At 35.8% G+C, this 11,252-nt stretch overlaps 1 pseudogene; it reads right to left on the bottom strand.

Moving 5' to 3' along the window:
* Nucleotides 1-9,109: 9,109 nt before the first annotated feature.
* Nucleotides 9,110-10,002, bottom strand: LOC149578045 (cytosolic sulfotransferase 5 pseudogene; annotated as a pseudogene).
* Between the last annotated feature and the right edge of the window lie 1,250 nt (nt 10,003-11,252).

Below are 11,252 nucleotides of genomic sequence, written 5' to 3'. Positions count from 1 at the left end.
GCATCTTAGCCCTCAATCCCTCAAGCCTCTTGCCTATAAATTGGATCCTTCCCCTTTGCAAAATAACACAATCCATGAAGTAAAGTTATAATGCTATTTTGAGAGCCAAATCCATACTAAAGCCATCTATCCACACCAAAAATCCACAATCATCCATTGAAGCCTTTGGAAGCATATTGAGCATACATCCTATCCATTTAGATAAAGCTACTCAACAAGAGAGCTTCTTATTGAGAGAGTCCATTAATGGCTCATATTCTCAATTGAGAGCTCATCTTAGTCTATCTTGAAGTTTATGAATTTTGTTTAGTTTGTAGAAGCTTTATTTAAATTTGGTTTCTATTAGAATACTAACATTGCTCATATACACCTTGGAGTTATGATCAAGTTAGTATATGTTTCATGGATTTCTTGCATGACTTGGGAGTTTAAATGTACTTTAAAGTTTGGACCTTTAGAATTGTATTGATTCTATTGATGTTGCACTCTATCATTTTTTTCAGTATATGCATATGTCCTTGTGTTTTGGTTAAACTTTGATGTTCTACATTAAGCCCTTTTCCTTGGAAATGTTGATTGTATCCCTGTGTGGGTAATTACTGAGTAACATTTATGATTTTTTGGTCTATGATCCTTTGTGGATGAATTATCATGATAAACAAATCAGCATCTACAATAGATCCAATTCTAGCTACATGGTGCCTTGATATGTCATGGTGGCTCAAGTGAATTTGATTAAATATAAATGAATCCTTTGGATATTTCAATGGATTTGTGGTAAGTCATGTGGATTATAGGATATGTATAGGAGAGTCACCTACAATGCGGTTTGGGGCCCTAAGTGGTCAAACTAGAAATATAACCCATTGTAGGGATTTTAGGTAAGTGGTAACATAATAAAATAAATTTTGGGATGAGTTAAAAATATTAATCAAGATATTTTGTATTCCTCACCCATATCCATGAGAGGCCCTATGTGGACCAAGGTCAAGTGTGGGTCATGGATGGGCAGAGAAGGCCAACTACCTTTATAGTAGCCTATGTGATATAGAGCTCACAGATCCACTTCATTTTCCTCATGAAAGGAAGATTGGTTCCACATGAGTCCTCACCTAGGGGTTGGAGTCTAGAGGAGGTTTCCAATCCAACATAACCCAAAATAGTAGGGGACTATGTGATGAAACTCTCTTGCATGCAGGATTCCATCGAGTGGTTTTGTGGTACATTCTCATTTATCTTTTGATATTTTGTTATTGGCATTTACCTTTTTTGTGTCTTGTAGTTTACTAGATGATGTCTTCTATGTTTTCCTCCCTAAAGACCCTAGTGAAAATCACATGGGAACCATTTTAATCTTTTTCTTTTTCTTTTATATTTTTCCTTTGGTTGTACTTGTTCTACTTATAGGATGGAGTTGTATGTTATCTCCTAGCTTGGGTAAGTGAGTCTCTTGGTCCAACGTGGTTGGGTCAAATATATTTTTCCATTGAGTGTCTTTTTTAAGTAGTGTTCTAGAGTCTTGAATGATTGTGTTTCTTCAATGAGCTTCTAGATGGAAGCTTCATTTGGTTCATGGATTTTTGTTATCATCTTCATCTTATTGTATTCTTTCTCATCTTTATATCTTTTACTTGGACTTATGATATTGATGTATCAATGTTAATTCTCCTAGTGTAAAAATTCTTGAAGTTGTACATTTTGTGTATGAGATTATGTAAGTCTTTAGTTATATGATTTACAAATTGTAAACTCTATAATATGTTATGAAGTGGATTGTGTAATGCATTATACCTCATGTAATGATTACTCATTTAAGGAATATAATGTTAATTCTATTGGTGATCATTTAGCCTATCTATATTTATATTATGGGGATGCCTTTTGCTTTTAGTAACAACATTAAAGAATCTTAGAGAACATTAGAGGATGTGGTTTATAATGCTTAATTTCTTTGTCTATAAGGTTTTATGGTTTAAAAAAATTGCACTAATGTTTTAGTTTTTCTATGGGGATATTACATAAATAATAATTATGTGATACAAAATTCAATCTTTCTCAATTACATCATTTCCATCTTGACATATCATGTAATTTTGAAGTAAAATTATATATTCTATTAAAAAACATTAATTAAGAGATAATATTAAAGTATAGGTCTAAAAGCCTCAGTTCTACAAAGCTTAAAGCACAGGGGAAGATGATCTCATCCATCATTCATATTAGTTGGCTAAATGATTTGGGAGATTCAAAGTTTGAGCTAGGTAATGTTATTATATTTTCCAATTTGTTGACTTGAAAAACAATAAATTGGTGACTCTATTAAGGATTAAAAAACTTCTAAAATCTTTAAAGCTAAAATCTACTACAAATCGAAACTTAGAAAACCAACCATAGAATTTTATTTCTCTAAGAATGGAGTTGGAAACTCTACTAAAATTGAAGTTATATGAACAATGAAGTAACTTTTGAAGGAGTAAGAGAATATTCAAAACACTTGGTCCTTAAGTTAATGTGGGCTAAAAGGTCATTGACACAAGGAAAAGCTATTAACAACACAAAAATATAGCTGAGAAGAAGAACTAAACAAGATAAATAAAATAAAATTATCCCTAAAAAATACAATTGGGTCTAACAGATCCAAAGAGTTCCCATATTGAAAAATATACTTTTCTGTTTGATTTTGATAAATATGGTTTGCATAAAATAATTAGATCGGGTACAAAAAAAAAATTGAATAATTTCATGAACTTCACCCATGTTGACACGTTTTGTACATGTGAATAAGAAGTTCTAAATGTAAAGGTGATGAATTAAATAATCCACCTGAATGTAAAACTCCATCTAACATCAAAAAATATTATATAGATGAGTTTAATTTGGAAGAATAGGAAGAAACTACTAATGAAATATAGAAGTTGGCCAAAATGATCTTGAAATTCTTGAAAAGAATTAATACTAAAGAGATAGAAACTATTTTGGGGAATAAGATTTGGGCATTGTTACAAAAGCACTACCATAGATGGAGAACTCAAAAATTGGATATGGTGGGAAGGACCCATGATAAAAGAATTGTTAGTGTAGTTTTTCATTTTTCCTATTTTGCTTAGGTTAATAAAGCATGTCTTATTAGGTGAATGGTTGTGAGGTGTCACCTTCCTACATGTGAGCATCCATTAGCTATTTTGGGAAGATAGTTTGCTATCTTTAGTCCGATAGATGGTTGCTCCTCATTGGTTGGTGTTGCCACCTCCTCCCTCTTCCTAGCCTATATAAGCATGCTACCTAGCTTGTATTTGAATATCTCTTGTTTTTGCGTCCTCTTAATGCTATTTTGCTTCCAGCATTTGCATTACTCTCTTGGAGACTAACTCTATGATGCTATTTTGATTTTGTATCATTTGCATTCATAGTTTAGATATTTACTCTTTGCACTAGTTTTCTGGGTTATTAATCTTATCAGATTCTAACATGGTATCAGAGCTTTTCTATGTGCAAGAATAGATTTTAGTTTCCTTATTTGAGAGATTCGGGGGGGGGGGGCAAATAAACTTTATTGTAGTTTTCTGAAAAATGAAGTATGCTCTTCTCTTGCATCTTTGGATGATCTTGAGAATCAAAAAAGTTTTGACAAAAATGATTTTTCTTTGGGGTTTCAATCTCAAATCTGACAACCAACTTGCATATTTGGAGTTTCCAATCAGTTTTGCAGGTTCTGGCATGCCATTGATGGACTTAGGAAGCTGATCCAGCATTTGCATGTCATATTTTGGTTGTTGGGGTCAGTTTTTAATTTTTGGAGCTGTTTTTTACTGTTAAAGGCATCTAATTTACACTACAGCAGCATCTTCTGTACATCAACAAGAAAAACGCTTTCTGGGTTTTGTTCGCAGCCCCGAAAAACTATCTAGGTATCTTTTAGATTTTGCATGCAAGCTGTATATTTTGCAGAATCGAGCATGAAAGGCTACAGCCATACCCCTCTCCGTTGGTAGTCACAGATTTGAATGCAGTTTTCAAATATTTCATTCTTGCTCATACGAACTCCGATTTTGATGATTCTTGTTATGAACTTGGCTATTGTTTTATGCTCTATCCACTAGTGGAGTTGTTTTTTGATTTTCATGCATGAATTCTTCAGAAATTGCAGATTCTCAACCGTGACTGTGCACAGTTCTCGTTTTGGAAACTTCGGAGGATCATAACTTTCTCATACGACCTTGTATCGAGGTGATTCTTTTTTTGAAAGTGCATGATTTTTCAAGTAGATCGCAGTGGTGCTATTTTTTTCCTTGTTTATTGTGCCCAAGTTTCACTTTTAGCATTTGCTCTTCATGAGGAGGCCCTGTCGATTTTTCTTCTGTAACTTGAGCATACAGATGTATTTTTTCAATCCAAAAAATGCGTCGAAAAGCTGGTTCTGAGACGAAGATGATGGTATAAGTTTTTTTTTTTTTCCTATAGTCTGGTTGCCTATTTTTGCAGTCAACGCCAGATGTTCTATTTTGCCTTCCGGGAGCCATATCTCGCTCATTCAAACTCTTTCCTGCGCTCGCCAGATATCGTTGGAAAGCTGGTTCTATGAGTTATCCATTTGTAGAGGTCTTTTATCTAGATTTTTCTCCAGGTTCTTTCTCCTTCGTTTTTTTCACTTTCGCACTTTGGCGGACTACTTGGATTCTATAGGTCCTAGAATCTCTTCTTCTGTTCTTTTGGCTCACTCTTCTTTCTGACTTTTGAGCATTGTATGCTTCTATTCTGTTGCATTCCTTTTTCTATAAATGCACTAAGATAAAGTGCCTGCTTTTGCATATCTGGGATCTTGTACACCTTGTGTTTGTTTGTACTCGCATTCAGTTATAAAGTGCCATGGGGGGTCATGATGTTTTGCCATTTTGTGCTCATCCACCTTTGTCAAATGAATTTTTCTTCCACGACGTTAGCCCATACAGTGTGTCGGTGACACCGCCCTTTATCCTGTGCTTGTACTTCTTTTGCACTATTGGTGTTCCTGATTCTTCTTCTTGCAGATGTTTCTGGCATTGCATTTTAGTGTTCCTATCACCCCTCTCCCTATTCAGCATTATGGGGGGGTTCACCCATTGGCTCTTTTGCTTCCTTGGTTCGGTTCAGTGATCTACATATTTAGTTTTTGTTCCTATGTACTAGGCGGATGCAGTGGCTAGGCACCTATGCATTTCGGTGAGATGGTTCATCTACTATATAGACACTCATTCATTCTTTTTTGTTCCTCTCTTTGGGACATTTCCTAGATTGGAGGCTTAGTTTCCTTCATCTAGTTCTTTTTCTTATATTTGGGTACCTAATCAGGCCTTGTTGCCGGGACCCATTTTCCTACTTTCATAGCTTTTCTAGGTTAGCAACCACCTAAGCTTCGCTTATGAGGGGGTGTTAGTGTAGTTTTTTATTTTTCCTATTTTGCTAGGTTTTTCCTACACTTTTAATAATCTCGCTTAGGTTAATAGAGCATGTCTTATTAGGTGAATGGTTGTGAGGTGTCACCTTCCTACATGTGAGAATCCATTAGCTATCTTGAGAAGATAGTTTGCTATCTTTAGTCTGATAGATGGTTGCTCCTCATTGGTTGGTGTTGCCACCTCCTCCCTCTTCCTAGCCTATATAAGCATGCTACCTAGCTTGTATTTGAATATCTCTTGTTTTTGCATCCTCTTAATGCTATTTTGCTTCCAACATTTGCATTACTCTCTTGGAGACTAACTCTATGATGCTATTTTGATTTTGTATCATTTGCATTCATAGTTTAGATATTTACTCTTTGCACTAGTTTTCTGGGTTATTAATCTTATCAGATTCTAAAAAGCATGACTCATAAGGATTTTACCTGGAAACAAAAATATAGAGGAGGAACCAAGAAAAACTAAAAAATACAATCCACCTCATAAGAAGAAGGGTAACTATAATTTTGATAAAATTCATGATTGTAATTTGTATAAACAAAATAGCAAAGGTAATATAAACCAAAATAAAGTTCTACCAACAAGGATACTATCAAAGAGGGAAAAAAAATAGCCATGAAAATTATAACCCACAAGGTCCATTTAATCAATGTAATAATGCTCAAAGACAAAATTAGTAAAAGCAACATGATAATCAAGACATAGAAAATGCATTTATGAGAATACTGATTAACTACAAAGAATACAAATAGTTGACCCGAAAGGAATAGTAGGTTACCAAAAAATAAAATCATCAATGAAAAGATAAATTCTACTCCAAAATTTAGTAGAAATGGAAATGAAGCTAGAGAAATTTATGTTAGAAATTTCCAAGATACAATGGGAAATTTTGTAATAGAACTTATGGATGTTTATATGAAATGTTTTGTCCAATCTTTGACTGACGATGCTAATGAATGTTATTGAGAACTAGGAAAATCTCAGATTCTAATTGGAAAGATTTTATCAAGTAATTATTTGATAATTTTGGTGATTAAAATGATCCTACCTTTACATCACATGAACACACAAGTATGAAAAGGGGTATAATGAATTAGTTGTAGAGTTCATTACAAGGCTCAAAAACCTAGTAGAATTCATGCAAGCATGAGGCTACTATATTCTTCTTGCATCCAATACATATTTATGTATTTTGTCTCAAAAAACTAATTACTAGCGCTTGCATCTTTCAAGGGTGCAAGGGTTAAGCTGATAGTATTGTATAATGTTTATGATGTTCTTAAGTAATTATTCATAAACTCTCCCTAACTACTATCCTACCTCCATCTTTATATATCTTTCTTATTCATGCACATAGACACTCTTTCTCACTCACTGTCTCCATCTTATCTTACCCATCTTTACCTTTTTCTTCTTTGTACATATATCCTAATTTTTCTATTTCTCTTTAATCTACTCTATCTATGTATCTATCCACTATCAATTTAATACCCTATTTTTTTTATCATTCTTTATCTTTATCTCCATCATTTTCTCTTCCTATTTCTCTCCCTCCTACTACCCTCCTCTTTGTCTCTCCCTTTATAAATGAACTGTCGACTTTGATATATGATTTTGATCCACCTATCTACAGACTATCTCTCCATATGTTTCTTGATCTATTTCTATCTCTAGAAACCTTCGCACCTCTCTACCCCTTTTTCTTGTTTATATTTTTCATTTTACTCAACTTCTCTCCTTATCTCTCATTATAATTATTTACCCTTCTATTTCCTATACAAAATGGACAACATAGCTATTTGGAATCAATAATTTAAATCTGTGTGTGTGTGTGTGTGTGTGTGTGTGTGTGTGTGTGTGTGTTCTGTGTGTCCCCAATGAGTTCTAAGTGTTCCAATTATTCTCATGAGAGATGGATTCATGTGAATCACTACTCATGAAACATGGGTCAATGAGTTTGACTCAAAAACTACATAGTTAATCCTGATAGCAATATCACAATTTGACTTGTTGTGGAAAATAACTTCTACTTATCAATTGATGAGTTTAAGGGGATTTTCATAAGGCACAACACTTGGTGAGGGTTTTTCAAATGGGGTTGCAAGTAGAGTGGGCTTAACCATGGAGGAAACTCCATAGTTAAGTGCGCTCAACATGGAGTAATACTAGTATGGGTGATCTCGCAAGAAGTCTTGGTGCTTCACCTTTGTGAGCTCACATATATCTAATGAGTTCTAAGTGTTACATTTATTCTCATGAGAGATGAACTTGTGTGAATCACTACTCATGAAACATGGGTCGATGAGTTTCACTCATAAACTATACAGTATAATCTTGATAGCAATATCAGAAATTGACTTGTTGTGGAAAATACCTCGTACTTATCAATTGATGAGATTTATGAACTTTGTAATAAATGGTTCATAGGGCACAACACTTGGTGAAGGTTTTGCAAATGGGGTTATAAGTAGAGTATGTTTAACCATGGAGGAAACTCTGTAGTTAAGGACGGTCAAGCTCAATTAGTACTAGGATAGGCGACCTCACGGGAAGTCTCGATGCTTCACTTGTGTGGGCATCACCTATATCTAATGAGTTCTAAATGTTCTATTTATTCTCATGAGAGATGGATTCATGTGAATCACTACTCATGAAACATAGGTCAATGAGTTTGACTCAAAAATGACACAATTAAATCCTAATAGCAATATCACAATTTGACTTGTTGTGGAAAATACTTCCTACTTATCAACTGATGAGCTTAAGGGGATTTCTTATGAATGTTTCATAAGACACAACACTTGGTGATGGTTTTGCAAATAAGGTTGCAAGCAAAGCGCATTTAACCATGAAGGAAACTTTGTAGTTAAGTGCACTCAAACTGGAGTAGTACTCGTATGGATGACCTCTCAGGAAGTCTCAGTGCTTCACCTCTATGAGCATCACCTAGATCCAATAAGTGCTAAGTATTCTATTTATTCTCATGAGAGATGGATTCGTGTGAATCACTACTCATGAAACAAGGGTCAATGAATTTGACTCCCTTATATCAATATCACAATTTGACTTTCTATGGAAATTACATCCTACTTATCAATTGGTGAGCTTAAGGGATTTTCTAATGAATGGTTTATAAGGCACAACACTTGGTGAAGGTTTTTGCAAATTTGGTTGCAAGTAGAGTGGGTTTAACCATGGAGGAAACTTCGTAGTTAAGCACGCTCAAGATGGAGTAGTACTTCACCCTATTATCTATAATAAGAAAGAGCACAATTTTTTTTTAATGTTGTTGCACCATATAGACAATTGTGAAAACCACATCAATATATAATTTTTCACAATATTATATGAAGATCTTAAATAAAACTGAATATATTTTCATTCGTTAATATTAAAAGAAGGTGGATATATTTTGTTACACAAGGCAAATGGTTATTATTAGTCAACAACAACATATATGTAAAACTCTCATTTTTAAAGACACTCGAGCAGGCGGAGCTATCTCGAAACAAAGATCGTTGCTGTCTTTAGATTTATACTTGGTTTCCTTCAATGGAATACATAGATCAATCTCTATCGAAGATAGAAAATACACTAGGGTACATTTTTATTAATTCTAAGATACCTTATTTGCACATTGCAGAAACCGTATTTGATGAGACGGTTTTTGTAAGTCAGAGTTCATACTTGAAGAACAGCCCTGCTTCTCGGAGCTTACTCTCCACTACCAGAACCATACGCCTGTTCATTTCTGGAGTGAAATGATTCTTCCAGTCACCCACTTCGCCTTTGCGAAAATAAGATTGATTGCTTATGTGAGCAATACGGAAATCCTGTTTGCCATTTGTGTTAACGTCCAAAGTGGAAGGAGATTGAAAGCTGCATTGACTGTCTATGCATCGAAGATCTTCCTCTGTCAAGGAAGATTGGCCGAGGAAATCTGAAATTTTTTTGACGTGTGACAAAGAATCTGCCTTCATATCTTCGTAAGTCAAAAACAAGATGTTACTCTGATTTCTACTGGCGTTCCAAAAGCCCAAGACATGATCAACATAAGGACCAAAGAGAGAGGCACCATTAAGGAAGGAGTCAAAGAATACTTTCTTGGAAACTGGAGCCTTCGTTTCACCAATGAAGATGTTTTGGAGGGCAGGCAAGAACTTTCAGTGGGAAATGAAAGTGTCCTTGGGATTTCGAGCGATATAAAATGATTCGGCAGCCCGAAGACTTGGTTTGAGGAGCGAGAGCAGAGTAAGGAAAATGGGTGCCAAGCAACCTCGGGGAGGGCATTTCGGAGATCACAGTAGGTGCATTTGGCCTAGTATTTTTCTAAGATGGGAATCAACTCATGGGCATTCTTTCCGTTCAATACGCTGCCCTTGCTTTCGCTCATAATGCTGGCAATGATATATTTAACCCAAGTGGTTCCCGTCTTCAATCCAGAGCACACAAACACGTCGTCCTCCCGTGCTTTGAACAGCGACTGCCTTCTCTTAATTCCTTCCACATCTGAGGGCGCATAAAAGAAACCATCATGTTCAGCAAGTTCAATTCCATTAAGGACTTGTTGAACCTCTTCCTCCCCCAAATGTTGAAGACATATTCGATCAATGGGTCTGAAGAGAGATCTGGCTGATTATCATGAGTGCTGAAGGGTATAAAGATTATTATAGTATAAAGATTATTATAGTATTAAAGTGGACCACGTGATCATGTTATCATTTCAAAGTTGCTTGTCAGACGCATTTATCGCGCTATTAAATGCATTGTTTTTCCCGCTCCCCGTACCTAGTCGCATCTCGCACTGATGGGATATCCACCGGTGCAGTCTCATACGGATTTCTTGATTGATGAGGGACAATCACACGGCAACGGCTACCCAGGCAGGAGGATCGACTGCCTCGGGTATGCCCCCCGCCATGCCCCCATCGTTATGCCATCCCCATCATGCCGGATTCATCCGGCCTCTTACATGGGCAACGGCTACCCAGGCAGGAGGATCGACTGCGTGGGTAGGCACGCCTGGGTATGCCCATACCCATGGATACCCCATTGCCCATGTATTTGACTACCGTACTCTGCAGCAATTACATTCATGCAGTCAGATTGAAATGACAACCGTAGTCGAGTTGGTGACTGCTTAGGTGGCTGTGGGCGCATTCTTCCCTCAAAACGTTCCTTCATGTCTGCTTCCGTTAAGAAAGTCATCGCCGTTACCATTTTGAATTCAAAAATTATTCCCGATTGTTCCATGGTATAGAAAGAAACGAAACTGGACTGTATACATCGCAACTATCATGGAACACTTCACTGCTGAGACACTGCTTTATGCAACAAAGAGAAGCCATGGACGTCCTGATAATGCAGTCAATAGAACAAACAGATTTTGATCCCGTTCAATTTTATTTGCCAACATACTGTCTGCCTGTGCCAAAATGGGAGGTTTAGAATAGGTCATTGCAGATAAAATTGTCAAACAAACGCACATAAAGTGTGGAAAGAAGCAGCAAACATTAATAAAAACTCGTCCTACAAGGCAACAGACAATTTTCGTTGCTGGGATTTGAACCCGGGTCGTCTGGTGAGAGCCAGATATTTTATCATTTAAACATCTACATTTCTACCTTCCAATTAAATCATTTTTTCACGATTTAATAATAAATTTTATAATTATTTCACAGCACATTTTTCTCTTTTATTTAATAAATGAAATTATGTTGTCTAGTTATCTACTAGCCTAAATGAGCTATAGTTGCATTTACTTCTTCAATAATATCTAGTTAACAAGCACTTTGAATGAGACCACATTTAACAATT

This window comes from Cupressus sempervirens, chromosome 1 (genome assembly GCF_028749045.1).
Source record: "Cupressus sempervirens isolate cs-2001-9-10 chromosome 1, ASM2874904v1, whole genome shotgun sequence".
Taxonomy (NCBI): Eukaryota; Viridiplantae; Streptophyta; class Pinopsida; order Cupressales; family Cupressaceae; genus Cupressus; species Cupressus sempervirens.
The sequence above is the reverse complement of the archived record's forward strand: the minus strand, read 5'-3'. Positions and strand labels throughout refer to the sequence as shown.